Source organism: Callithrix jacchus, chromosome 9, assembly GCF_049354715.1.
Source record: "Callithrix jacchus isolate 240 chromosome 9, calJac240_pri, whole genome shotgun sequence".
Lineage (NCBI taxonomy): Eukaryota > Metazoa > Chordata > Mammalia > Primates > Cebidae > Callithrix > Callithrix jacchus.
Window position 1 is genome coordinate 108,864,965 of NC_133510.1, and position 26,250 is coordinate 108,891,214.

General features: G+C 42.6%; 2 long non-coding RNA genes across 6 annotated transcripts in view; both read right to left on the reverse strand.

Moving 5' to 3' along the window:
• Window positions 1-1,027, reverse strand: part of LOC144577663 (uncharacterized) — a 37,567-nt gene extending 36,540 nt beyond the window's left edge. Inside the window, exon 1 of the long non-coding RNA XR_013522074.1 lies at window positions 255-1,027. This is a non-coding gene — a long non-coding RNA (uncharacterized LOC144577663). The remainder of the gene's footprint in view (window positions 1-254) is intronic.
• Window positions 1-26,250, reverse strand: part of LOC144577662 (uncharacterized) — a 337,568-nt gene that overhangs the window by 270,739 nt on the left and 40,579 nt on the right. The gene's annotated exons all lie outside the window — the stretch shown is intronic.

The window sequence follows — 26,250 nt, forward strand, 5'->3', positions numbered from 1 at the left end:
CAAGGCAAGAGGATTGCTTCAGTCCAGGAGTTTGAGATCAGCCTGGGCAACATAGTAAGACCCCCATCTCTATTTAAAAAAAGAGCTAGCATGGAGGTGAACATGTATGGTCTCAACTACTCAGTAGGCAGAGGCAGGAGGATCGCTTGAGCCTAGGAGGTCAAGGCTACAGTGAACCAGGATCATGCCACTGCACTCCAGCCTGGTGACAGAGCGAGACCCTTTCTCAAAAAAATAAAGTCTGCTGTGATGACCTTATGTAAGTTGTGGCATCTCCTGGGCCTTGATTACATCCTCTGCAAGAATGCAGATAACCAGGTGGTTCCCCTCAGCATGCAGGTTTGAGATGAGTAAGAGTTTCTGTGGCTCCTGTAATTAAAAATAAATAGAAACTGATAGTAATGTTTATCTGATAGGGTTGTTGCTATAATAAAGTTTATCTCAAGGAAAATGTGTTGAAGGCAGATTATGTGCCAGGCAGTAGTTGGCTCTAGGGAAACAAACATGAATAAGACATTGTACCGGTGATCTACTGTCCCAGAGCTTAGTGGTTACAAACAATGTTATTTTCCACAGCTCTGTGGGTTGGCCAGGTGGTTCTTCTGCTGGTTCCATCTGGGCTTGCTCACACAGCCACAGTTACCTGGTGGCTGTGGATGGGGCTCCAGGATGGTTGGAAAGCCTGTGTTCCATGACATTGAGCCCCAGGGAAAAGCACTTCCCCAACCTCTGAGCGTGTTATGATTGTTGGCATCCCGCTGGCCAAAGCAAGTCACACGGCCAAGTCCCAAGTCATTGCAAGAGGGGGCCACATAAGGGCACAGATACCCAAAGGAGGGATTCATTTGGGGCCATTATTGCAACAATTTACTGCGAATATCTTATCTGTCCTTAAGAATGCTGCTGTGAAATGTCCATCTTGCCCCTGCTAGATGTATCACTCTCCACAGCCATCTCCCCTGATATCTCCCGAAGAAGTGTTTATAAGATAACTGCCTGGTGAGCTTATGCAACACTGCATAAGTCTAACTCTCCAGTCAGAGCATCAGACATCATTAGACTCATCTACATTATTAGGTCACTCCTATCCGCATTCCACTGTCCAGAATCCAGTCACACTACAACCACAAAGGAAGCTGGGAAATGTAATCTTTCTCCAGGTCCCAGAACTGGGGACTGGCACAGCCCTCACAGAGACTCCTATACTGATGCTACTTCTGCCTCCACAATGTCCACACTCTGGGAGGCTCGCAGAGGGATTTCCCTTTGCCGTTTGGCACTACATGGCTGACAGTGTAGTCTGGGGTAAGATGGTGGCGTTTGCCGAGGCAGGTGGATCACGAGGTCAAGAGATCGAGACCATCCTGGTCAACATGGTGAAACCCCGTCTCTACGAAAAATACAAAAAATTAGCTGGGCATGGTGGCACGTGCCTGTAATCCCAGCTACTCGGGAGGCTGAGGCAGGAGAATTGCCTGAACCCAGGAGGCGGAGGTTGCAGTAAGCCGAGATCCCGCCATTGCACTCCAGCCTGGGTAACAAGAGCGAAACTCCGTCTCAAAAAAAAGATGGTGGCGTTCACAAGGGAGATGGTGGCATTCATGGGGGTTGGGCTGCTGACCGGGCCCAGAGTAGGATGGGTTCCAAAGAAGCCAGACATTGTACTAAGGTCCCAAAGTCTTGACATGAGCCCCTCACATGGAAATTGGGTGGAACAGCCCTGTAGAGTATGTCTCTGCTTATCTTTTGAGAAGACACTGTGGAGAGAAAATTGACCTTATCATTTTTCTAGGAAGGTAGCATTTTGGGGATCATTCTTCCTCAAAACTAGACATTGATTAGGACTTGTCTCCTCTCGCTACACAAAGGACAAGGTCTCATTTCCTGGGCTTTGGATATACCCAGGAAGTATCCCCCGTTGGCCCTCCCCTTGCCCTGTCCCTTATGTCTCTTGTCTCTCCTTGGTCCTATAGTAATTCTCCCTCTTAAGATCTTCCCTGAATATATAACTATACTGCTTTTTTCTTTTAGGGGGACATTTCAACCCTCTTTAAAGAATGAGGGACTGGGAAGGGGCTTCATTGAGAGGTAGAATTAAATGACATGAAAGAAAACAAGTCCATTCAAAGACCATGGTAATACAGGCTAATAAGACTCACAGGACAGACAGAACAGATACTTAACTGGCAGACACAACGAACTGCTGGCACATTTTCTTGACCAACAAGCCAGGGTCAGCTCCATAATCTGAAGGACCCAGTGTAAAATGAAAATGTGAAACTCTTTGATCAAAAAACACAAGGAAACAAGACAGCCACCAGAGATGTTAAAATATAAAGCTTTCCTTTCCTTCCACAGTCTCTCTTGCAACTTTTCATGATACTTTTCATTTGCTATTTAACATCATTCTCCTTTTTAAAAAGTTAAAATTTTAAATTATTAGCATAAATTTTACCGTTCACCTTTATATTATGCAATGATAGTTTGGAGTGCAAATATTAGGAGCATTTAACTCATGCAGAATCCCCAAAATTATACAATTACGTAATTCTTATTTCCTAGCTTTTACATACATGTGTATTTCATTCATAGCAGAACAATAGAAATGCTGCACAAAAATAACATAGGGTAAGGTGTGGTGACTCACACTGTAATCCCAGCACTTGGAGAGGCTGAGGTGGGTAAGTCACTTGAGGCCAAGTGTTCGAGGCTAGCCTGGCCAACATGGCAAAACCCCATCTCTAAAAATACCAATAAATAAACAAAGTACAAAAAAAAAAGAAGTGAAATAAAACAACTAAGTTTTTGTTTGTTTGTTTGTTTGTTGACAGAGTCTCACTCTGACACCCAGGCTGGAGTGCAAAGGTGAGATCTTGGCTCACTGCAACCTCCACCTCCAGGGCTCAAACAATTCTCATGCCTCAGCCTGCTGAGTAGCTAGGACTACAGGTGCACACCACCATGCCAGACTAATTTCTTTTATTTTTTGGTATTTTTAATAGAGACGGTGTTGCTTCACCATGTTGACCAGGCTGGTCTTGAACTCCTGCCCTTAAGCAATCTGCCCGCCTGAGTCTCCCAAAATGCTGGGATTACAGGCATGAGCCACTGCGCTTAGCCTCATTTCTTAATACACATTCATTTCCCCAATACTCTCCACCTTCAGCTTAGGGATGAGTAAAGAAGGAGTGAAAGGAAAAGTAACTCTGGATTTCCCTGTTTCCCTTTCATTCTACACCTTCATTTTCAGTGTAAGAAAGGATATGGGAAGGTTCCCTGGTGTTCACATTTCCTAGAACAACATTGCCTTCTTTTCCTTGTTCAAAGCAAGCTTTGGTTTGAATGGAAATCATGGCCCCTTGGGGTTGTCAGTGTCCCCAGTTATCCACCACAGACATAAAACACTTCCTTGTACTCACTTGAGCCTCACTGAGTCTCCCAGAATTTGTGCTCAGGGTATATCAGAAATACTATATGCAAATGGGATGGCAAGTAACAACAGACAGCTAAATCAGGTATATTTCTTCTGCTCACACATATGCACCATTGTCTAACCAAACCACTTACAAAACGTGAATTCAAAGATCAAATTATCAAGAATTTCATGAAAGCAGCAGTAGAGCATTAGACCAAGTGTAGGGAGCTTCTGAGCACAGGGCACATGCCCATGAAGCTAAAATAGTCTTTTGGAAATTTCACAGACACTTCCAACTAAACGTCTTCCAAAGTAATACCATGATTGACCCAGAGAGCCACCATCAAGCATCCTCTTGACCTCCTCTTCCCCATCTCAATAAACAGTTCCCCAACTTGCCCTCTTGCTGACATCACACACCTGGTGCTCATCCCAAATACCCCTCTCTTCTTCACCACAGCTCCTTCCCTCTACCACATTTAATTTATTGCCAAATTCCATTGATGTGTATCCCCAAAATATTTCTTCAATCTGCGCATTTTCATTTGCCTCTACTATTTCTCATGAAAGCCACCATCAACACTTGTCTAGCCAACTGTAAGAGTCTCTCAACTGGTCTCCATTCTTCCATTTTTGTCCCTTACAATCCATCTCCTACAAATGTTTCAGAGTGATCAACCTAAAATGTAAACTGACTCCCTTCAACACTTGCTACTGAAATCCCTTCATTCCCTTCATTAACTGGCTCCTTCAGACCCTTGAGAACTCAGCTCAAATACTGTTTCCTCAGAGAGGCCTTCCTGGGGCACCCAAAACAAGGTGGGCCTGCCCATATCTGTCCCATGTTTCTCTCTTAGAGAGCCTGTTGCTTTCCTTTACCACACTTCTCGAACCTGTGACTGAATCTGTGGGTGTTTAGTGAGCTACAGTACAAATTCAAAGAAGACAAGATTGTTCATTCATTGTACCATACCCAGCAGCTAGCACAGCATTTGGTCCATGGTAGGCACTCAATTTTTAAGGAATGAATAAGTGGGTTTCTGAAGAATGGAGAAGAAACAGTTGAGACTAACTCCCCAGTCTCTGGCTTAGATGACAAGGAACTCATCGAGGGACAAACAAAGAGGAGGAGTTCTAAGGGGAAAATTATTCACTTGGAAAAAGAATGAGCTGATGTGTGTGAGATTTCTTTGTAAGCTACAGGTGCCATGTAAACGTGCAATTGCAGGTAACAGCACCAACTCCGGTTAGTGTAGTCTGAGGAATGGGGCACCAGAAATAGTCATGTCCAGATGATTGGCATGGACTAGGACTAGCCAGGCAACAGGACACATAGTCAACCCAGGAATAGATTCTAAAGACACAAGGCCCAAGAGCAAGAGTGCAGGGACTTCAGATCATTCTGGAACTGAGAATAAGAAAGTCCTTAGGAAAATAGGCAAAGTTTCTTTTCTCTCTCTCTCTCTCTCTCTCTCTCTCTCTCTCTCTCTCTCTCTCTCTCTCTCTCTCTCCCTCTCTCTGTCTCTCTCTTCTGTTCTTTCCCAGTTCCAGGTTCCCAGGGAAACGCTGTGATTGGCACAGCTATGGTCAGGTGCCCACTCTTAGTTCACTCAGCTGGGCCCGGGGGCAGGAGACTACATCAAAAGCACAGCTTCCAGTTAGTATATAAAGCCAGGCAAACTCTCTAAAAGAGATCAGCTACAAACTATAACATTAAGGAGTTCAGACCTGGCTGGCCAGGTATGATGACACATCAAATGAGTGGTAAGGTCAAGCCTTTTTTTAAATCCCTGAGCACAGAAGGTCAGTCAGGGAAGACTTCCTGGAAGAGGTGAGCCTTGTAAAATTGGCAGACTTTGGATGGAGCAGCTGGGAAGTGTTTCAGGAGAAAGGAACAGCATGAACCAAGGCCAGAGGGCAGAACAAACGAAGCTAAACTGGTTTTCTCATTTCTCTTCTGATATTCCTCCATGTTGCCTGTGGCTCTTTATTGTGTAGTCATTTTTTTTTTTGTAATAATCCATTTGAGGATTTGAAATCTTGCTCCTCGCCATCCTCCTACTCACTGTTGGGTAGAAAACAGTGAGCACCTGGTTATTACTGACATCATTTGTAGCATTTGGGTCACAAGAATAAAAGTGCATCCATTTTATGAGAAGCTGTTGAGACCATTTACAAAGATTGTCTAGCATTGTTTTTCAGATCATGCTATTAACCAGTATGTTTTTTTAAGTGACATAAATTACAGTGGAATAGAACATAGCAGAATTCATTGTAGGCAATAAAGGACACATAGATTTGTGAAATTTTTATTTCAGTTCCGTTTATATGGATGTGTAGGTCATGGGGGGAAATATACAAGAATATTGCATTGAGAGGAACCTGAATCAGACTCTCCCTTTATTAACTTCTCCCTGGGAAATGGCTTTATGAGACAGGCTGAGTCGAAGGGTAACTTGGAGGGTCAGCAGTATTAACTGGATGCTTTCCTAAGATTTGTTATGTGGATGGAAAAGAGTCCTCTAGCTCTGGGGATTTATGTTTTAAAGATGTGCCAGAAATGTATGGCATGTTAAATATATTCTCTCATCTTCCTCTCCTTCATCACTCCAACTTCTTCCAACTAAACATGTTCCAAAGTAATGTCACGATTGACCCAGAGCAACACCATCAAATATCCTCCTGACCCATCTCAATAAAAGTTCCACAACCTGCCCTCTTACTGACATCATATGCTTGGTGCTCATGCCAAACACCCCTCACTCCCTCACTACAGCCTCCTTCTATCCATCAATAGAGCTATCAGCAAGGAACAGACAAGACAGAAACAGGCTGATAGGAAATACTGACACTTGAAGAAAATAGGATTTACTGTTCCTCACTTCAACGTGGATTTCCCTGATGAACTGTTCTTGGAAACACCTTCGTGGTGACTGGTCATGACCCTGAAACTCTAAGATACGGAATGTCCAGACTGTCCTTTCACTCATGAACAGACAAACTCAAATCTTCAGACAGCCACACGAAGCATTTGAGTCCACAGATTGCTCAGGATAGTCAGTCCCTGCTTAGCAAGCTAAACAAATATTCAGGCTCCAGCTACTTGGTCAAGTTCTTAGGAGCCTACAGATCTCGCTGCACCCTTCCCCGCCCAGGGAAAATTGCAGTGTTTGGGTCAGTGCAGCCATTGAACAAATGCCCAGTCGGCCTGTGAGCCACACCTTGATCATTTCACTGTGGGAGGCCAGTTTCTTAAGAATCCAACATTAACTTTCCTAGTCCCTCTTTTCTCATTATACAATCCAGCTGTTTCCTGCAGCCGCCTGCTGGGATGACAGCACTTGGCTGGGAGACCCGGCTCCAAGACCAGTCTCCAGTGCTGTCTTAGCCGGAGCTCAGTTACTAGTCTTCTATAGCCTTGGCATTTCATTTCTTGGCCTGCAGAATGGGAGAACCTCTTCTGGCTTCCCTAGCAGGGCTGTGGAGAGGACCAGTGGGCATGACTGCCACTTCTTTTGTTAAGCTTCGGGTGGTAGTAATGTTATAAGCCACTCTTCATGGTGGGAGTGGGGTGGGAGTCTGGGGGTGGAGGGGGAGGGAGGGGCCGGGGTAAGAGCTCAAACCAATTGCTGACCCAGTGATACCTTCGTTGTCCTTGGCCCTGGGCCCACCCACAACTTTCCCAGCAATCTTGCTGCTGCCGCACCTTAAAACCACCCAGCAAGAAAAAGGGGAAACTATTTCTCTCAGTAAAGCCCTCAGGTCCTCCCTCTGAAACCAGAGCTTCGGGGAGAGCAGCAAGTGAATAGTGACTCAGTGTTTAGTCTGTAGCACCGTGTGTGCACACGCCGACTTAGCAGGGTCTCACTGGGCTCCCAAGGTCTCTCGTCCGCATCTGTGTGGGAATGAAGCAAGTTCAAAGGGCAGCTGAGCAGAGACGCTGGTTCAGGGAAAGCACGGGGAAGAGGGTGAGGATGGAAAGGTTTGAAAGGCTGCCCTGGGCAAGGGGTCGGCCCTGGGATGGGCTAGGGTCAGCCGGGATGGCATCCAAGCAAAGGCCTCTGGAGCCAACATGAGGGTGTTTGGAATGAGAATGCTCCTTCCCAGTGGATCCCTGGAAGGGAATGTAAACAGCGCGTGGGCTCCTCAAGGGCTCATGCGTGACCAGAGCCGACAGGGGAGGACTGCTGGCTCACCTCGGGCTTCTGGTCAGACCCCCCACCTCGAATTCTGGGGGTGGCCAGGAATGATACCCCCATGTCACAGCCATTCCAGAACTGGAAAATGTAACGTGAGAAACATCTGCTCCTCTTCGTTGGAGTAAAAGGGCCTCAGCTTGTGCATCTCTCCTTCCTTCTCATGCCTCCCTCTTCAATCTCTCTTTCCTCTCTACAGTTATAAAAATAAAATGTGATGCCAGGGCTTATAAAACAAATCCCAGAGATAACTGGGCCATGGGCTGAACGTGTGCTTCACTGGATACCACGAAAGCCAGACTGCCCGGGGGGAGGCGTGGCCCTGAGAAGAGGGTGGGAAGGGAACAGGAAGCAGAGAGAGAGTCGGAGGTGTGGAAGGAAGCCAGAAAACAAGGATAAGCCAAGCTCACACCTTGGAGATGTCACCACCTTCTCAGCCCATCTGCCTCTGAGAGCTGGGGAGGCTTTGATTTCTCTCCTCCTCACCTTGGAACTTCCTCAGTCCCAGCCGTGCCTTCTGCCTGCATCTTATTTCTCAGGGAGCTTACTGCCAGGACTCAGCATGTCATAAATAATGGTAAAATAAAGAATATCTAGTGGATGTTAAATAGTTCAATGAATCAGGCTAATTAAATGTCTTCCCACTTTCACTGAAAGGTACCAGTCACAGCAAAATCAGCTGTTCCCCACTGGTGACTAGCAACTCAAGCCGGGCATTTTGACCAAGACTTGGGTCAAATTGATCATCCCGAATTATTTTCTTCTACTGTTATGGAAAAGTCTAGCTATTCTCTTAGGTCTTGTCTCTTACTGGCCTGTCTCTAAGTTCCTGGCCATGTCAGCCCATGTACTTCATTGAAGAACCAGAGACACTGGATGCTGATTACCGTGATGTCTTTTAGGCATACACTGTTGATTCAGACACTAAACTGTGAAAAGAGGACAGTGACTTGAACAAAGAGGTCAGTCACTCACTGCTCTGGATGTGGGGGGATAAGACCAAGAATAAAATATTCTTTGTGTCATAGCAAGAGCCAAGATGCTCAATTCACTTTCTTCATAATGTGTCATTTTATAATTGCCAGACACTCTAGTATGTGTTTTATACGTATCTCCTGGCTCCCCCACTAGAAGATGAGCTCCATGAGGGGAGAAACTTTGCCTTTTGGGGTTGATTATTCACCACTGTATTCCTATTGAGTAGGGCAGTGCCTGGAACATAGTAGGAATTCAGTGAGTGTTTATTCAGTGGATAGATGGTTGAGTAAATCTCTCTGAGCAGATTAGATCACGGATGAAGAAGTGAAATATCTAATTATACAATCACAATGGCACAGACAAATATGCACACCCCCACGCAGCGGGGACTGTGAAGGTTTGTGAGTGAATATGATGGCAGGATAGGAGTTCTCTGGCTCCACACACACACATCCACAGAAATCCAATGAGTAACTATCCGTAGAAAATAAAACCTTCACAAATATCCCAGAATTCTGGAGTGAGGCAGAGATACCGTTTGGGACCTCAGAACTGAGAAAAGCCTCATTCGAAGGGTAAGAGTGATGGTTTCTATTTGACCTCATCAGCCCTCCCACCAGCAGGCATTGCACCACACACAGGATTCCCCTGGGCTCACGGTGGACATTCAGCTTTCCTACCATTCTTGGACTCCTTGCAGGAGGCTCATCCCTGTTTTAGCCCGCAGGAAATGTTGGGAGTACCAGCGGAGCTACACTACCACTTAAAAAAATAGTAGGGGGGCCAATAGAGACAAGAACCCAGATCTTGGCAATGGCTCTGTATTCCAGCCAACAGTGACGCTACATAAAAGAGACTACCCAACAGCATAGCTCTGCAGGAAGCATTGCCTACAGCTCTGCAAGCTCAGGTCCCTAGCCAGCTTCCCCACCCAACCTTGATACTCTCCTTAAGCCTTCTCCAGTCTGGGTGGCAAGTGCAGGTCAGTATCTACCCATGAAGGGAGCATCTGGCCCTGCATAACCCAGAGGCTGAGCTGTGATCCAGCCTCAGCTCTCTTCAATCCCTCCTCAGGTTAAAAAGCAAGTGCAAGTCAGTGTTTACCCACATATGGAACATCTGACCCTACACAACCTCAGCAGCTGAGCAGCGACTCCACCAAGCCTCAGTGCTCTGCTTGAGACTATGCTAGGCTGGGAGGCAAACCCAAGCCTACACATATCTGTGGGCATAGCCTCTGGCCCTGGCCACCCCATGTGGCCAAGCAACAACCCCAGAAACCTCACCCAGCCTCAGAGCCCAGCACACAGCCCTGACCAGCTACAGATTCCAAACAATAGCACCACCCAGCCAAAGAAGACAACCTGCAATCCTGCCCAATTAAAGATAACCACAGAGCCCAGCCAGCAGCTCTGCCTGACTACAGAGTGCAGCCTGCGGTCTCAACAGACCACAGAGCACAGCCAACAGTACCATATAACCTTAGAGCACAAGAAATGGCACAGCTCAGCTAAAGAACCTGACACCAAAGTCTGTCTATATGGGATCACTACCAGCTGGCCATCCAGAATCCAAGGCTAGACTAAATAGGAAAGGTCTGTCACCACCAAGAACACCTGAAAAGGCCAGGAGAAGTGGTTATTTCCTCACATGCACAGGCACCAATGCAAGAACACAAGGATTATGACACTATCAAAAGAAACTAGTAAAGGTCCAATAATGGACACCAAAGAAATGGAAATCTATGCAACCACTGACAAAAAATTCAGAATATTCCTCTTAAAGAAGTTCAGGACAAGACAATATAGATAGAAAATTAAATAAAACTTGGAAAACAATTAATGAGCACAATGAGAAATTTGACAAAGAAATAGAAATAAATAGAAATTCTAGAGATAAGGAAAAGAGTAACTGAACTAAAAAATTAATAGAAAGTGGCAACAACAGATTTGTTCAAACAGAAGAAAGAATCAGTTAGCTTAAATATAGGATGTTTGAAATTATTCCAACAGAGGAGCAAAAAGAAAAAGAATAAAGAAGCCCTACAGGAATTATTGGACACCATCAAAAGAATCAATTTCACATAATAGGAGTTTTGGAAGGAGAAGAGAGAGGAAAAGGCCCAGAAAGCATTTGCAGTGACCTGGAGGAGACTGGAGACTATTATTCTAAGTAAAGTAACTCCAGAAAACCAAACATCGTATGTTCTCACTGGTATGTGGGAGCTAAGCTATGAGGACCCAAAGACATATAAGAATGATACAGTAGACTTTGGGGGCTTGAGGGGAGGAGTGGGAGGGGGGCGAGGGATAAAAGACTGCAATTATGGTGCAGTATATACTGCTCAAGTAATGGGTGCACCAAAATTCACAAACCACTTAAGAACTTACTCATGTAACCAGATACCACCTGGACCCCAATAACTTATGGAAAAATTAAAATAATAAAAAAAATTTTTTAAAGAAAGAAAATAGTGACTGAAGTTTTCCCAAATCTGGGGGAAATGACAATATCCAGGTACATGAAGCTCAGAGGACGCCAGTCAAATTCAACCCAAAGAGGAGCTCACCAAAAACAAGATAATTAAATTATCAAAAATCAAAGATAAAGAAAGAATACTAAAAGCAGCAAGAGATAAGAAACATATCACATTGAAGGGAGCCCCAATACAGCTGTCAGTGGATCTCAGCAGAAATCCTACAAGCCAGGAGACAATGGAATGATATATTCAAAGTACAGAAGAAAAAAAAATTGCCAACCAAACATACTTTGTTTTCTCATAAAATTTAGGTGTCTTGAAAACATGTGAAGTAGATACTGATTTTATTCCTATTTTATGGAGGAAGAAACCAAGGCCTAGAGAGGTTGAGTTACTGTCCAAGTTCATACAGCTTGTAAATAGCAGAACTGGGTTTTGAACTCAGTTAACTAGCTTCCCAAATTCTTAACCACCATGACTGCTTTATCTATTTTTATAGTATCCCAAAACTATTGGTTAATACATTATTACTAATTCAATAATTATAGACACAGTGATGATGTCATGGGTACTTAGTTTGCTGGGCATTGTTCTAAGAGTGTATTCCTTATTTAATCTTATTTAATTCTTATTCTTATTCTTTTATTCCTTATTTAGTCTAATCTACTTGCAGAAAGTACTCCTTTCTGTGAGTGCTGTGGAGTGAGTACTATTAGCCACATTTTGCGGAGAAGTAAACTAGGCTAATGCAAAGTAATGGTAGAGCTGGGATTTGAACGCAAGCCAATTAATTCCAACAGTTGGATATCTCCAACTACCTCCTAGTATTCATGTCACTAACCATGAGACTGTCTTGGGATTCCTGTTTTGCCTTTGCCTTTGCAGGTTGACTAAACACCTCTTCTACTCTCTATGTTCTGAACTATGTATATCTTGGGCCCTACGGTACAGAAGATTATTGGGAAAATATAAAAAAATAATGTTGATGCTATCAACCTCTACCTTTGAGTATGCCTATCAGGGATAGCCCTGGCTTTGTGCCCTTTTCTACAAAATCATCAGACAACACTCCCACAAGGACTTTCAAATTAACAGACACTGTAAGAATGCTCCAGCTCTGCTAGAATACCCTTGGTTGGAAAAACTGTGAACTGGGGTATAATCTCATTAATGAGAAGAATGGCTTCATCAAGTGGAATCTGTTTGAAATCATCCCTGTAAACAACCTCTAAGTGACAGAAAGAGAAGGAAACATATGCAGAGAAAGAAGTCCAGATGCTAAAGAGAATGCCCATTGGCATGTAGGTTTAGAACCTCCAAATTATATCGCAAAACCTGAAAAAAACCACACACGCAGTTGGAAAATGAATAATTCAGATAGATGCCTCTAGGTATTTTCCAGAAATAAGCGTGTTACACTGTTACCATTAGAATCAACATTGTCGGTGTGAGGCTTACACATTAACTGAACTGGTAAATGCTCCTGTGTATAATTTAAGCAATCAAGGAATGATAGTTATAGCCCCTAACATCTGTATAAATGTATGGTGTGCAATACTTTTTTGCATATATTATATTACTTTATCTTTACCATAATCCATTGAGATCCACAGGACTTCCATTTAGATATAATAAAACCAAGGTTCAGATTTTAGGTTTCTTGAATTCAATTCATTGCTTTTTTCTATTACTCTTAAATGTACATAATAGTGATAGTAGCAATAATAAACCATACTAAGGAAATGGCCTGGGAAAGCAGATACACTCCCTCCACAATTCTGCCTGGGTTATGCCTGGTGTATTGGCCTCTTATACTTTATAAGAGATGATGAAAAATGAGTTAAATGGATGTGATTCCTCCCTTTTGTAGGATTACAGTTAAATAAGGCAATAGTGCTGCCCATCCAGGGAACATGCACTTATTTATTCATCAATACAAGGATATAGGTCTTTGCTACCACATAAGAAACTTTTGTGCAAATTACCAGAAGGTGCCTTGCCCACTGAACTGATGGAATACCAGGCAAAGATACAACCACGAAGAAGCACAGCAATGGTCAGATTTTAGCTCCCACTTTCCCTGCAGGTCATGAACACTGTCCAGTGCACAAATTGCACAGCCAGAAGCAGAGACTCACCCTCTAGGGGAGTAGACACGTATGAATGTTATTACAGCAGTGTAATGGATATCATTAAAAGAGATTTGAGAAAGGCACTACAAGAGGTAGTGAAGAGAGTGGAGGTCCGTTTACATTTTCATTTTCAATACTACCGTTAATGTTTGAGAGAGCCCAGCTCATGCCATCCTTTTTCCCTGCTTCTGAACCAATTGAGAGATAAAATTTTAAAAGAAGCTAACATTAGAGAAAGGTCTATGGCCAAGTAAACTTATTCATAGGAAATCCCAGAATCAGACCAACTCATCCACTTGGTCAGTTGCAAGCAGTGTTGGGTTGTCACTGGCTCTGCATGGGGAACTAGCCATGTAAAATTCAACTTTTGCAGAAGCCAAGCAGAATGTGGGTTTCCTGCCAAGTGGATTATATAACAGAGAAAGGGGGAAGAAGGGTTTGAGTCACTCATTCCTAGCTCCTTTTCCCAAGTTTACCAGTGAAAAATGTATTTCTTTTCACCTGGGAGGAATGAGGAAAGACAGAGAGAGTCCAGCAGCCATACAATGGGAGAGGTCCTCCCACATGGAAAGAAACACTGGGTCTGGGGAAGAAGCCAACCCTATCCTCAGCCCTCACTTGGCTGTGATGATGTTATCCATTTCTATCCCCAGAACTCAACCATGAGCAGGAAATAGGTCTGTTTCTCTCTCCATTTCATCTCCAGCACCTGTGACAGTATCTAGTAGGCACTCAACAGACACTTGTTGAAAAATAATGATTACACACTGACTAGTAAGATCAGAAAGGCTTCTAGAAGGGAAATGGCACTTGAGTTAAGCCTTGAAGAATCAGTAACCAAGAAAAAGTGATTGAGGAGAATGGCACCATAGTTCAACAGGGATAGAAGGGTCTGTGACAAGGGAAAAACAGGAGATTGTAAAATATCTAGTATGTCAATCAAATGGGTTATTGAAATGCAAAGGGAATTAAGCAAGGATGAATCATGGAGTAATGGAGTAAGGTCAGAGTTACCAAAACGGCAACTGCAACTTCCCATATATGCATCCTCCAAACCTCCCATTTAAATCCCATTTAAATGGAGATGGATCAGAAGAGGAAAACATCTCCAACAGAGCAAACAAAAGAGAAGAAAAGATTCCATTAGAAGTTCTGCTGACTTCTTTGTGGGAGGGGGTCCATTGGAAAGCACATTCTGGAGTCTTGTCTCTCATGCTCCACCTTGAACCAGAGCACCAGAACCCTCAAAGCCAACTCTCTGACTCATTCACACTGTCTCTCCAAACTACCCAGAAACTGCCTTTTGAGATAGCCAGATCCCTGATCCTCACATCACCCTCATCAGCTCCTCCATCTGCAGATCATTCTAGAAATACTATTCCCAGCATTAACATGGCACCATCCCTGGATACGTGGGTGTGTTGCAAAGAAAACAGTTCTGAAAGGAGTGCAAGCAGGAAGGAGGGGCAAGAAGGTGGAAGGAATTTCTCAGGGCCTTTGCTTTTCAAAGATTACATTAAAAATGCCCGAATTCAGAGAACACATCAGTGGGAGCAGATGACCACCTTGTTCAGGCACACCCACACTTGAAAAAGAACACACCTGAGCTTTGGGCTTACATCCCAGAGGAGGGGCCTCCTGGTATCCTGGTGGACAGTAAGTGGCACTAAAGATGCTAATTTTTCCAGCCCTCTCTACTGGCAAACTTGAGGCTAGGATAGACCTAAAGATCTCCACGGAAGGATCAGCAAACAGAAAGCAAATCTATTGATTTATGACAAGATTCTGCAGCTTAAAGGACAGAACAATCTTCTGAAGACTAGAAGTAAAACAACGCTCTAACAATAATTTTCTACAAGAAACACAAAGTGTTTAAAAGACATGTATCTGCTTGGCAGCCTTATCTTCATAAGAGGACAGAAGAAGCAGATGAACTGAGATGAAGACAAAGTGCAACCACAAAGACAACTGTTGCTTCATCGGCCATGGATTCAGCACCTACCGTGTGCCAGGCGCTGTCCTAGCCATTGGGATATGAGAGTGAAACGAAGCTCATAGGCATCTCTGCCCCATGGATCTTAGCAGGGGGAAATAGACAACAAACAAGCAAGATGAATAAGGAAGTTCTTTAGCAAATTAAAAGGTGATCTCTACTATGGGGGAAAGAAGTGGGGAGATGGCAGAAATAGAGCAGGTAGAGGATGAGAAATGCCATGTTCTGAAGGTACATTTTGTAACTTGTATTAGGGTATTTAAGGCAGGCTGGACTGAGATGGTGGCATTTGAGGAAAGATTTGAAGGTGAGGAAGCAAGCTTGTGGGCATACGGGGAAACCGTGTGTCAGGCAGAGGGAACGGCCCACGCAAAGGCCCAGGGGTGGAGGGTGTATTCGGCATGGTTGGAGTGAGTAAGGGAGGAGATGGCGACACAGGGTGAGGAGAGGTCACACCATGAGGCCTTAGAGGCCCTTGTAAGGCTTTTGACTTTTTCTCTGCAGGAAATAGGAGCTCCCAGGGTTTTAGGGACATGTGGCATGATCTGATTGGTTCTTTTTAAAAAAATTACTTGCGTGTATTATCTCATTTAATTTATATAGCAAACATATGAGACATGTGAAATTATCTCCATTTTATAGATGAGGAAACTGAGGCCCAGAGCAGATAATAAATTTACCTAAAATTACTGATTTTGTCATTGTTCAAGGAAAGATTTGAACCCAGAAAGGGAAATGGGGAGATGCTGGTAAAAGGGCACAAAGTTTTAATTATAAGATAAATAAGTTCTGGGATCTAATGTACAGCATGGCAACTATTGTTAATAATACTGTTTCTGCCAGGCACAGTGGCTCACACCTGTAATCCCAGCACTTTGAGAGGCCAAGGTGGGTCGATCACCTGAGGTCAAGAGTTTGAGACCAGCCTGGCTAACATGGTGAAACCCCATCTCTAGTAAAAATATAAAAAATTAGCCAGTCAGGTGGCATGCACCTATAATCCCAACTACTTCGGAGGCTGAGGCAGAAGAATCACTTGAACCAAGGACGCAGAGGTTGCAGTGAGCCGATTATCGCACCACTGCACTCCAGCCTGGGCGAAACAGCAACAGTCTGTCTCAAAAAATAAAATAAAATAACAATAACAATAATAATAATGCTGTGTTTTTTGCTTGAAATTTGATAGAAGACTAGATGTTTAAGTGTCATCCTCATCACACACATATATACATACACAGTAATGACGGGTGGTGATAGATGTGCTAATTAAATGTGGTCATCATCACACAATGTATTGGTATATCAAAACATCACCTTATGTGTCTTCAGTATACAGTATAGCATTTTTATTTGTCAAGTATTTTTTAATTATAAAAAGATTAATACAAACCTTTTAGAACTTATATTATACATCAGAATACTTTTCTTACAAAATGTTATAAATATTATAAAATGTTAATTCTCAAAATCAGCAGGGACTGTAGAGCTCACCAATTTAGGCTTTCAGAGGGAAATCTCAAAACAGATTTTGAGCTCAAAATGCAATTTCAAGGTAACTCATCATTCTTTGATGGTTCTGAACTTATTTCCCGAACACTGGCTTTCAAATATGAAAGGTAGATCTGAGTTAGACAGAAATCAGAGGCAATTATTCAAAGATGAAGAATAAAATGAATTCATGTATTGACAGCTCTGAGTAGAACTGAAAATTCTGGAAAGTAATTAACTAAAAATTACTTTATAGTAATATGGTACTTTCAGTTAATATTAAAAGGATCAGTTCCCTGATTCATAAATTTTACTGCTGAGATTTTTGGTAAAACAAATATTAGTATTGTGACATATTCCTAGCATGGGTCTCCACTGACTCTAAATGGGTCACTCTGGGTACTGTATTGCGGCTTAGACAATGGGGGTCAAGGATGGAAGCAGGAAAAACACTTTAGGAGACTATGCAGTAACCCCAGTGAATGAAGAGAGCAGCTCAGGCCAGGACGGAAATAGCAGAGTAGGGAAAATGGACATAGTCTGAACATATGTGAAGGTAGAGTCAATAGGATTTCCTGAGGGATTGCTTATAGCATGTAAGAGAAGAGTGAAGGGTGTATCCAAAGTTTTCAGCCTTGGCTGGGCACAGTAGTTCACACCTATATTCCTAGCACTTTGGGAGCCCAAGGAGGGAGGATTGCTTTTAGGCCAGGAGGTTGCAATCAGCCTGGGCAACATAGCAAGACTCTGTCTCTACAAAAACAGTTAAAGAATTAGCTGGTTACACTAGCACATGCCAGTAGAACTAGCTACTCAGGAGCCTGAGGTGGGAAGGACACAAGCCCAGGAGTTTGAGGCTGTACTGAGGAGTTTGGGGTACATCACTGCACTCCAGCCTGGGTGACAGAGTGAGATCCTGATGTAAAAAAGAAAGTTTTTGGCCCAACCCACCAGAATGATGGAATTTATACTAATTGACTAAGCTGGGAGAAACCTTGAGGGGAATAGGCTCAGGATGAAAATTGGAAGTTCATTTCTTGATATATTATGTTTGAAAAATCCATTAGACAGAGATGTTGAGTATGCACTTGGATGTATGAGTCTGAAGTTCAGATGAGAGGTCTGGGATGGAAATGTGAATTTCAGAGTTTTCAGCATATGAATGAAATTTAAATCCCTCTATGAGGCTGGGTGGGATTATCGAGAGAATAAGAGTAATAGAGAAGAAGAGCAAGTCCAGTTATTAAGGCTCTCCAACAACAACAGAAGGAAAACAGCAAAGGAAACAGAGGAGTGGCCAGAGAGATAAGAGTAAAACCAAGAGGGTGTGGTTCCCTGAAAGCCAAGAGAAGTAGTAAAGGAGAACGTGATTAGCTGTATATATGCAACTGACAGGCCAAGTCAGATAAGGACTGAGAATTAACCATGGGATAAGGTCTCAGGTTAAGCACTGGGGATCAGAGTAGCAGAAGCCCAGCTGGAGTGGACCTAAGAGAGAGTGGGAGAAAAGGAGAGAATTTTATTTCAAAGGGAAGCAAAGAACAGCTTTGGGGAAATAGAGTCTCAAGAGGTTTATTAGTTTTTATGGTGGAAAGGACAACAACATATGTGTATGTTTGTGGGTTTAATCTAGTAATAAGCAAAGATTGGTAATTGATATGGGTTGGTTGTGTCCCCACCCAAATCTCATCTTGAACTGTATCTCCCACAATTTCCACGTTTCTTGGGAGGAACCCAGTGGGAGGTGATTGAATTATGGGGGCAGGTCTTTCCTGCCCTATTCTCATGATAGTCGAGTCACACGAGTTCTAATGGCTTTAAAAATGAAAGTTTCCCTGAACAATCTCTCTCTTTGCCTGCTGCCATCTATGTAAAGTGTGACTTGCTCCTCCTTGCCTTTCACCATGATTGTGAGGCCTCCTGAGCCATGTGGAACTATAAGTCCATTCAACTTCTTTTTCTTCCCAGTCTTTGTCAGCAGCCTGAAATGGACTAATACAGTAATATAGGGAAAAGATGGAGAATTGCTGGAAATATCCCTGAGTGATTAGATTTAGAGTAGTGCATTTATAGTAAAAAGAGAGCAGGCAAGGAGGGTGGGTGTGGGTGCTGATTAAACATGGATGGGAGGGTAGAACTGTCATGGAATAAGATTGGATGTGAACATGGAAACACGTTAAGGTACTTATGACTAACCATTACACACATTTTAATTCAAAGCCCCAAACTACACTGAAAGGTAACATTTACGTAGTTTTGCAAAAAATAATAATAATGATGATGATGATGATAAGATGAAAGATAAACTAAAATCTTCACGAACCAGGAGAGTAAATATTATCATTTGGCCCTCAACTCTGATACTTAGAGAAATATAGGTTTCGATACATATTTTATGATCTCAAATACAACTAGATGAAGACAACTAGACTGCAGTACAATTTAAAACAGAATTCTTAGCTTTCAAGTCACTGCTGAAGGTAAGTAAACAAAATCATCTATATCACCTGGAAAAATTAGGGAGAAGGAAATAGGAATATATAAAAATCAGAAAGCATAAAATAAAATAACATATGTGATACCTAAAACGTAAGTTGTATGTGTTAATTAATTCTATTAAAAGTCATAGACTTTGAGTGTATAAAAATGAAAAACAATGTTTAATTACATGCTGCTTATAAGAGATTCACCTAGAAGAAAATAGCCTAAAACGGTTAAATATAAAAAGATGAATAAACATCTGACCAATTGATTTGGAATGCTTCAGCAAGGGCGGGCAGGAGAATAGATTCCTGATCTTAGTTTGACACCATGGCTTCTAACTCCAGGGAAAATCGTAAGCAGACCCAGTAAAAATCAAACTATCATGGTCATTATTCCATCTCCATCTCTCTCCTGGCTTTATCGTAAGCAGACCCAGTAAAAATCAAACTATCATAGTCATTATTCCATCTCCATCTCTCTCCTGGCTTTTTTCTTTGATTCCTACTGCTAGTGTGCCTCTTACCTACTCCCAGGATCCTGACCTACCTGTGGTGTGTTAGGTTTACAGTTGAAGCTAGAACATTCTCTGACTTAGAATTTGACACAGCCCTATTTGTGTACAAGCCCTTTTTTGCCACAAAGTATCAATGAAGTATGTAGAGGTTGTCCAGCCCTTGCTTTTTTCCCATGCATTCCTCATGTTTTACTTCGTGAAAGCTGATTTGACCTCTGGTTACTAACCTGCTAGATAACATTGTTCAACCCAGAGCCCTTGTGTCCTCAGACATACAGGTAGACAGGAACAAAGAGAAGGCCAGGGTGTCAGAGCCATTACAGATAATGCAGAACGCAAAGCAAAAGTACGTTGTGTGTGGGACAAAGAGGGTCATTTTTAATTGATACAAGGTCAACTCCACTGGAATGAAGTCACTAATTTTTATGAACCTAGTGACAGAGAAACACATTGATAAAAACTGCTACCGTATCATCTCAGCCGCCCTCATTTCTATTTGTATTGTGACAGCCTCCCAGCTAGTCTCGGGGCCTCCCGTCTTGTCCCCTCTCCAATCCACTCTCACCACTGAAACCAGAAAACAATTTTTAGTTGCAATCTGACCCTGATAAGAACCTTAACTAGTTCCTATTACCTTGGTATAAAAGGCCAAGCACCTGACCATGGAAAAGTCCTGTGACCTCCCCCAGCCTCATAGCCCACTAGCCCCTGCATCAAAGCTTCCCTCTGAACTACAGGCAGTTATCAGAACCCATTACCCTGGTTTTCGTTTCCCTACCTTTGTATATTGTGCCTTTTCTAACTGCAATGGACTTCCAGCCCATTCTCCCAGCCTTTGTTTGCCTGGAAAATTCTTTCTCAACCTTCACAACCCATCAGGGACATCTTCCCTTCTAAAGATATTATCTAATGCACCTTCGGCTGAGTTAGGGGCCCTCTTCCCTCTGCATCCCCCATCAGAGCACCCAGCATTTGTCTTTCAGCTGCTTGTCCATTAGTGTGTAACATCCACTAAGCTGTGGGTGTCAGGCTATGATAGCAGAGGTTATACCTTATGCTGGTCCCTGGGAACACTCAGCATCTATTAATAGCACTGGCGCCTGGCACATGCTAGGCCTTCATAAATGTCTTAGAGTGAATGAATAAATGAATGAATGACTTAGAAGAGGCAAGGACAGGGAACTGGCAAAAGGTCTTCAACAGAAAGAAATGAGTAAGACCCCATTAGGGAGTAGGGCAGAGTCAGATGCTGAAGCCCTCATGTTCTCTTGAGTGTTGTTGTTTGTTGTTGTTGTTGTTGCTGTTGCTGTTGTTGTTGTTTTTGGAGAGTCAGGGGAGGTGTCCTGACTTCTGAAAATCTTCTAGAATGAAGAGGACAGACCTTCAAAGGAATGGAGCTAAGCTAGAATGGTCTAACCAATGAATCAAGAATGTGAAATCAAGATGCCCTGAAAATCCAGGAAGTCTGGTCACTTGTCTCCATAACCTACATGAGACAAGCCAAAGCCATACCCAGAATGTGGCTCCAAAAGTTAAAAGCACTCCACTGGAGAAGCAGAGGTTAAATAGCTAAGCAGCCTTTCCCACTTCCATTTCTCCTTTCAGGAGACAGGAGCCATTTGTGAGGTTTGCAGATTTGAGGGAAAGCAGAAATCCTCGAGTATTCATTGGGTCACTAAGGTCAGGTTCTGTCACTTTGTGACCACCGTCACTGCCATCAAGGATCATAATTATGGGGCATCCATTGAACGCTAGCTGCAGGAAAGCTTCTGCTCCTTCTTAAGGCTAAAAGAAACCCACATACCTAACCTCTGCATTCCCCAGCAAGCCCTGCTCCACCACCTTCCTTCCTCTGTTTCTCTCCCATCCCTACCTCCCTATATGCATGTGCATGTAGGTACGCACACACATGCACGCGCACACACACACACACATGTGTACACACAAAAAGCACATCCAGCCCCAGTCCTTCCCAACTCACAAACAGCTGTGTTCTCATAATCAGACTGATACGAGGTCTATTTATTTTGGGTTAATAAGAAAATGTTTGTAATTCACAAAGTCAACAATTGGTTTCCTAGCAACTCTAGTGAGATGATCTTAATCTTCTGCCTCTTACTCTGAATCTCGCCCTTTCTCTTTCATATTCTCTCCCTACCACTGAAGAGTTTTCTTTTTTCTGTTTTAAGTAACAAATCATTTTGAGAGTTTGATAAACACTGGGACTCTCTCTCTCTCTGGGAAAATACATGTAAACACACACATGTTTCTCACAATTCTGTGCATATAATTCAAGGACTTCACAGAGTCCCTGATACCCGCCCATAAAATCTGGCCCATAACCCTGTTCTACACACAAGGGAATATGCCATTTGTTTGATATCTCTCCTATCCAGGCAAGGAAAAAGATGGTTATTCCTCAAAAACTCTGACGAACTCAGTTCACTTTAAATGACCTCCTCCATCCCTCCCTGATATCATACATTCTAATCTCAAGGTACCGCCAGTCCTGACCAACAGGATCTGATTTGGCTGCCTCTCCCTGTGTCCCCCTAAAATGAGGGAAATGTGAACACATTTTATGACAGCCTGAAAAAGATGTCATCAAGAAGTTAAGGCACCTCCAAAGACTTCCAAAGCTTTGGGGGTCTCCTCACCAGGCTTCCCTTGGTTAGCCAAGCCATCTGTGAATGCCTAGGAGCTATGCATCAGCCATGTACAGATGCGAGCTGCCCTCTTCTTCACCCCTTCCCACAACCCAAGGTTGACTTCAGTGCCTGATGAGGCCCAGAGGCCTCATAAATGTCAGCTGGTCTAGGGTCAGCCATGATATGTTCCTGATCATTCAATATCATTCAAGTTAAGCATCTCCTTAACCAGGTCATATATAAAATAAAAAACAATGGAATAAAGGAAGATACTAAAATTCTTATTTAGTGTTTATTATGTGCCAAGCACAGGGTTAGATGCTTGCCCTTCCTATCCTTCTGTAGTTTTCACAAACAACCTTCTAAGGTATAATTTTCAGATGTCAGTATAGTGTGGTGACAAGAGGCAGCCTTTAGAGACAGAGCGACTGGGTTAGAATCTCATCTATACTATATATCAACTGTGTGACTTTGGGCAAGTTACTTAACCTCTGTGTGCCTCGTTTGCCTCATCTGTAAAAGGAGGATAATAGCGTTGTTAAAATACCTCTGTCATAGAGTTTTCATTAGGATCAAATGAGCCACTACCTATAAGGCATTTGAAGAAACCTCTGGCAATAGTAAATGCTCAATACATGTAAGCCACTCTTCCCATTTTACAGAGTAGGAAAGTAAGCCTCAGATGGGTGAAGTGACTCTCTCAAGTTCACACTCCCAAGCTGCATATCCAACAAGTAATCTTAAGGCCTGGGATGATGACCACTCTGTGATGCTTCCAAATATTCTTGAATGCCAAACTCTTCGAAATGATCACCTTTTTAAAATCAGTATTTAGGATGCAGTATCATTCCTACAATATTCCTACCAAAAACACAAACCACAATCTATCTATAAGGAAACATCAGATAAATCCAAATGGGAGGACCTTCTAAAAAATAATTGGTCCGTACTCTTGAAAAATGTCTAAGTCATGAAGACTTCTGTATTGAAGGAAACTAACCGAGATATAACAACTAAATTCAACACCTGATCCTGGTTTGGATCCAGAAGCTGAAACACGGTTTTTCATTTTCTATAAGAGACAGCAATTAGGTCAATTGGCAAACTTTAAATAAGATCTATGTTCGTTAATAGTATTAGTAATAGTTTCATTGCATAATAGTTATAGTTAATAGTATTGTATTAATATTCATTGCCTGATTTGCATTATTATAAAAAAATTCTAGATTCTTAGAGAAAATCTACACTGAAGTATTAAGAGGTGAAGGGATATTATGTCTACAATTTCCTCTTGAGCAGGTCAGAAAAAGAAATGCTAACATGTATACAGAGAGAGAATAATAAGGCAAATATGGTAAAAATGCTCAGATTTGGGAGATGTAGGTAAAGAATATTCAGGAATTCTCTGTGCTATTCTTGCAATTTGTTTTTTTTTTTTTTTTTTTTGTAGATCTGGAACTAATTCAAAATAAAATTTTTTTTAAGAAGAAACACAAAAAGTCAATCTTTTCTCTGTCCATGTATGGCCCTCAGCATACAAGGTGTGGAGCAGAATTTCTCTATCTTTTCACCTACAAGACACTGCTTCATTCCAGAGAAGGCTTCCTTGTTGATGCTAACACAGCAGAATTTGCTCTTCCAAGGAAGAAAATCCCCCTAAACCATCAATTAATCCTTTTATAGAAAAAGAGAGACATTTTAAAATTGGAAGACACTGTTCTCTCTTGTTTAAGAGGACACAGCAATTCCTCATCTCTTTCCCCACTCTAAAAAATGTCAATCCATGGTTACACTCATCATTTGACACCCACTCACACGACGCTTTTTTGTCTGCCAGATTTTCATAGACTTCTAAAGAATGCAGTGAATTTGCTGTTGCTGAATGTATTTCATTTGCACAGAATTCCTCATCCCTTTTCCTCATCTATATTTTCATCATCCGTGCCCTTTTCTCCAATAGGCCACTTGACAGCAGAACTGGAAAGGAAGAGAAGGAAGGGCAAGGACTGCAGGGGAGACTTCAGCTCATTCAGTCAAGAAGCACTCATTTAATGAACACCTACTGTGTGCTGCCAACTGGGTCAGAGACCCAGCAGGGAAGACGGCAAGCCCAGCTCTGCCCTCACAGAGTTTTCACTGAGAAAGCTAGGCATGGAGAATGTTGCAGAAATGGGAGGTACATGGTGCTAGGGATAGGTTGAAGGAAACCAATTTACTCTGCAGAGGTCACAGAAAATCCTATGCCTGAAGGATGGCCTTGTGTCAGTTAGGTCAAAGGAAACTGGAGAGGGCAAAGGAAAAAAAATGGTTTTCACTCATATAAATAAATACCCATATTCTCTTTAAATAACAAAGCAAAAATAATAGTACTGTCCGTGGAATTGTAAAATAGTACAACCACTGTGGGAAACAGTATGGAAGTGCTTCAAAAAATTAAAAATAGAATGATACAGTTCCCATCTGTGTCCCCACCAAACCTCATGTTGAATTGTAATCCCCAGTGTTAGAGGTGGGACCTGGTGGGAGGTGATTGGATCCCAGGAGTGGAGTTCTTATGAATGGGTTAGCACCATCCTCTCAGTGCTATTCTCATGATAGTGAGTGACTGATTATTGTAAGATCTGGTCGTTTAAAAGCATATAGCATCTCCCTGCCTCTCTCTCTTCCTTCTGCTCTTATCATGTAAGATGAAGGCATCATTACCTTCCAACATGATTGTAAGCTCCCTGAGGCCTTCCCAGAGGACGATACCACTATGCTTCTTGTATAGCCTGCAGAACTGTGAGCCAACTAAACCTCTTTTCTTTATAAATTAACCAGTCTCAGGTGTTTCTTTTTTTTCTTTTCTTGAGATGGAATTTCGTTCTTGTTACCCAGGCTGGAGTGCAATGGCGTGATCTTGGCTCACTGCAACCTCCGCCTCCTGCGTTCAGGCAATTCTCCTGCCTCAGCTTCCTGAGTAGCTGGGATTACAGGAACGTGCCACCATGCCCAGCTAATTTTTTGTATTTTTAGTAGAGACAGGGTTTCACCATGTTGACCAGGATGGTCTTGATCTCTTGACCTCGTGATCCACCCTACTCAGCCTCCCAAAGTGCTGGGATTACAGGTGTGAGCCACCGGGCCTGGCCAGGTGTTTCTTTACACCAGTACAAGAACAGACTAATATATAGAACTACTGTATGACCGCCACAATCCCACTCCTGGGTATATCACCAAAAGAACTGAAAGCAGAATCTCAAAGAGATACTTTTGTGCTTGTGTTCACAGCAGCATTTGCCATAGCAGCCAAAAGCTGGAAGCAACCCAAGTGTCCATCCACAGATGAATGGATCAACAAAAAGTGGTTTCTACATACAACAGAATACTCTTCAGCCTCTAAAAGGGAGGAAATCCTGTTACATGCTGCAACATGGAGGGACCTTGATGACATTACACTAAGTCAATCACAAAATAAGTAAATCACAAAAAGACAAATATTATATGACTTTCTTATGGGAGGCACCTAGAATAGTCAAATTCCTAAAGACAGAAAGTAGGATGGCTGTTGCCAGGGCCTGAGGGGCAGGAGAAGGGGCATCATTGTTTAATGAATACAGTTTCAGTTTTACAAGATGAAAAAGCTCTTAATATCTATTTCCAGCAATATGAATATATTTAATACTTAATGCTACTAAAATATACACTTAAAAATAGTTAACATGGTAAATTTCATGTTATGTGTTGTTTTATTTTGGTTTGGTTTTTCTGAGACGGAGTCTTACTCTGTCACCCAGGCTGGAGTGCAGTGGTGCGATCTTGACTCACTGCAACTTGCGCCTCCCAGGTTCAAGCGATTCTCCTGCCTCAGCCTCCCAAGTAGCTGTAATTCCAGGCACCTGCCACCATGCCCGGCTAATTTTTGTATTTTTAAATAGAGATGG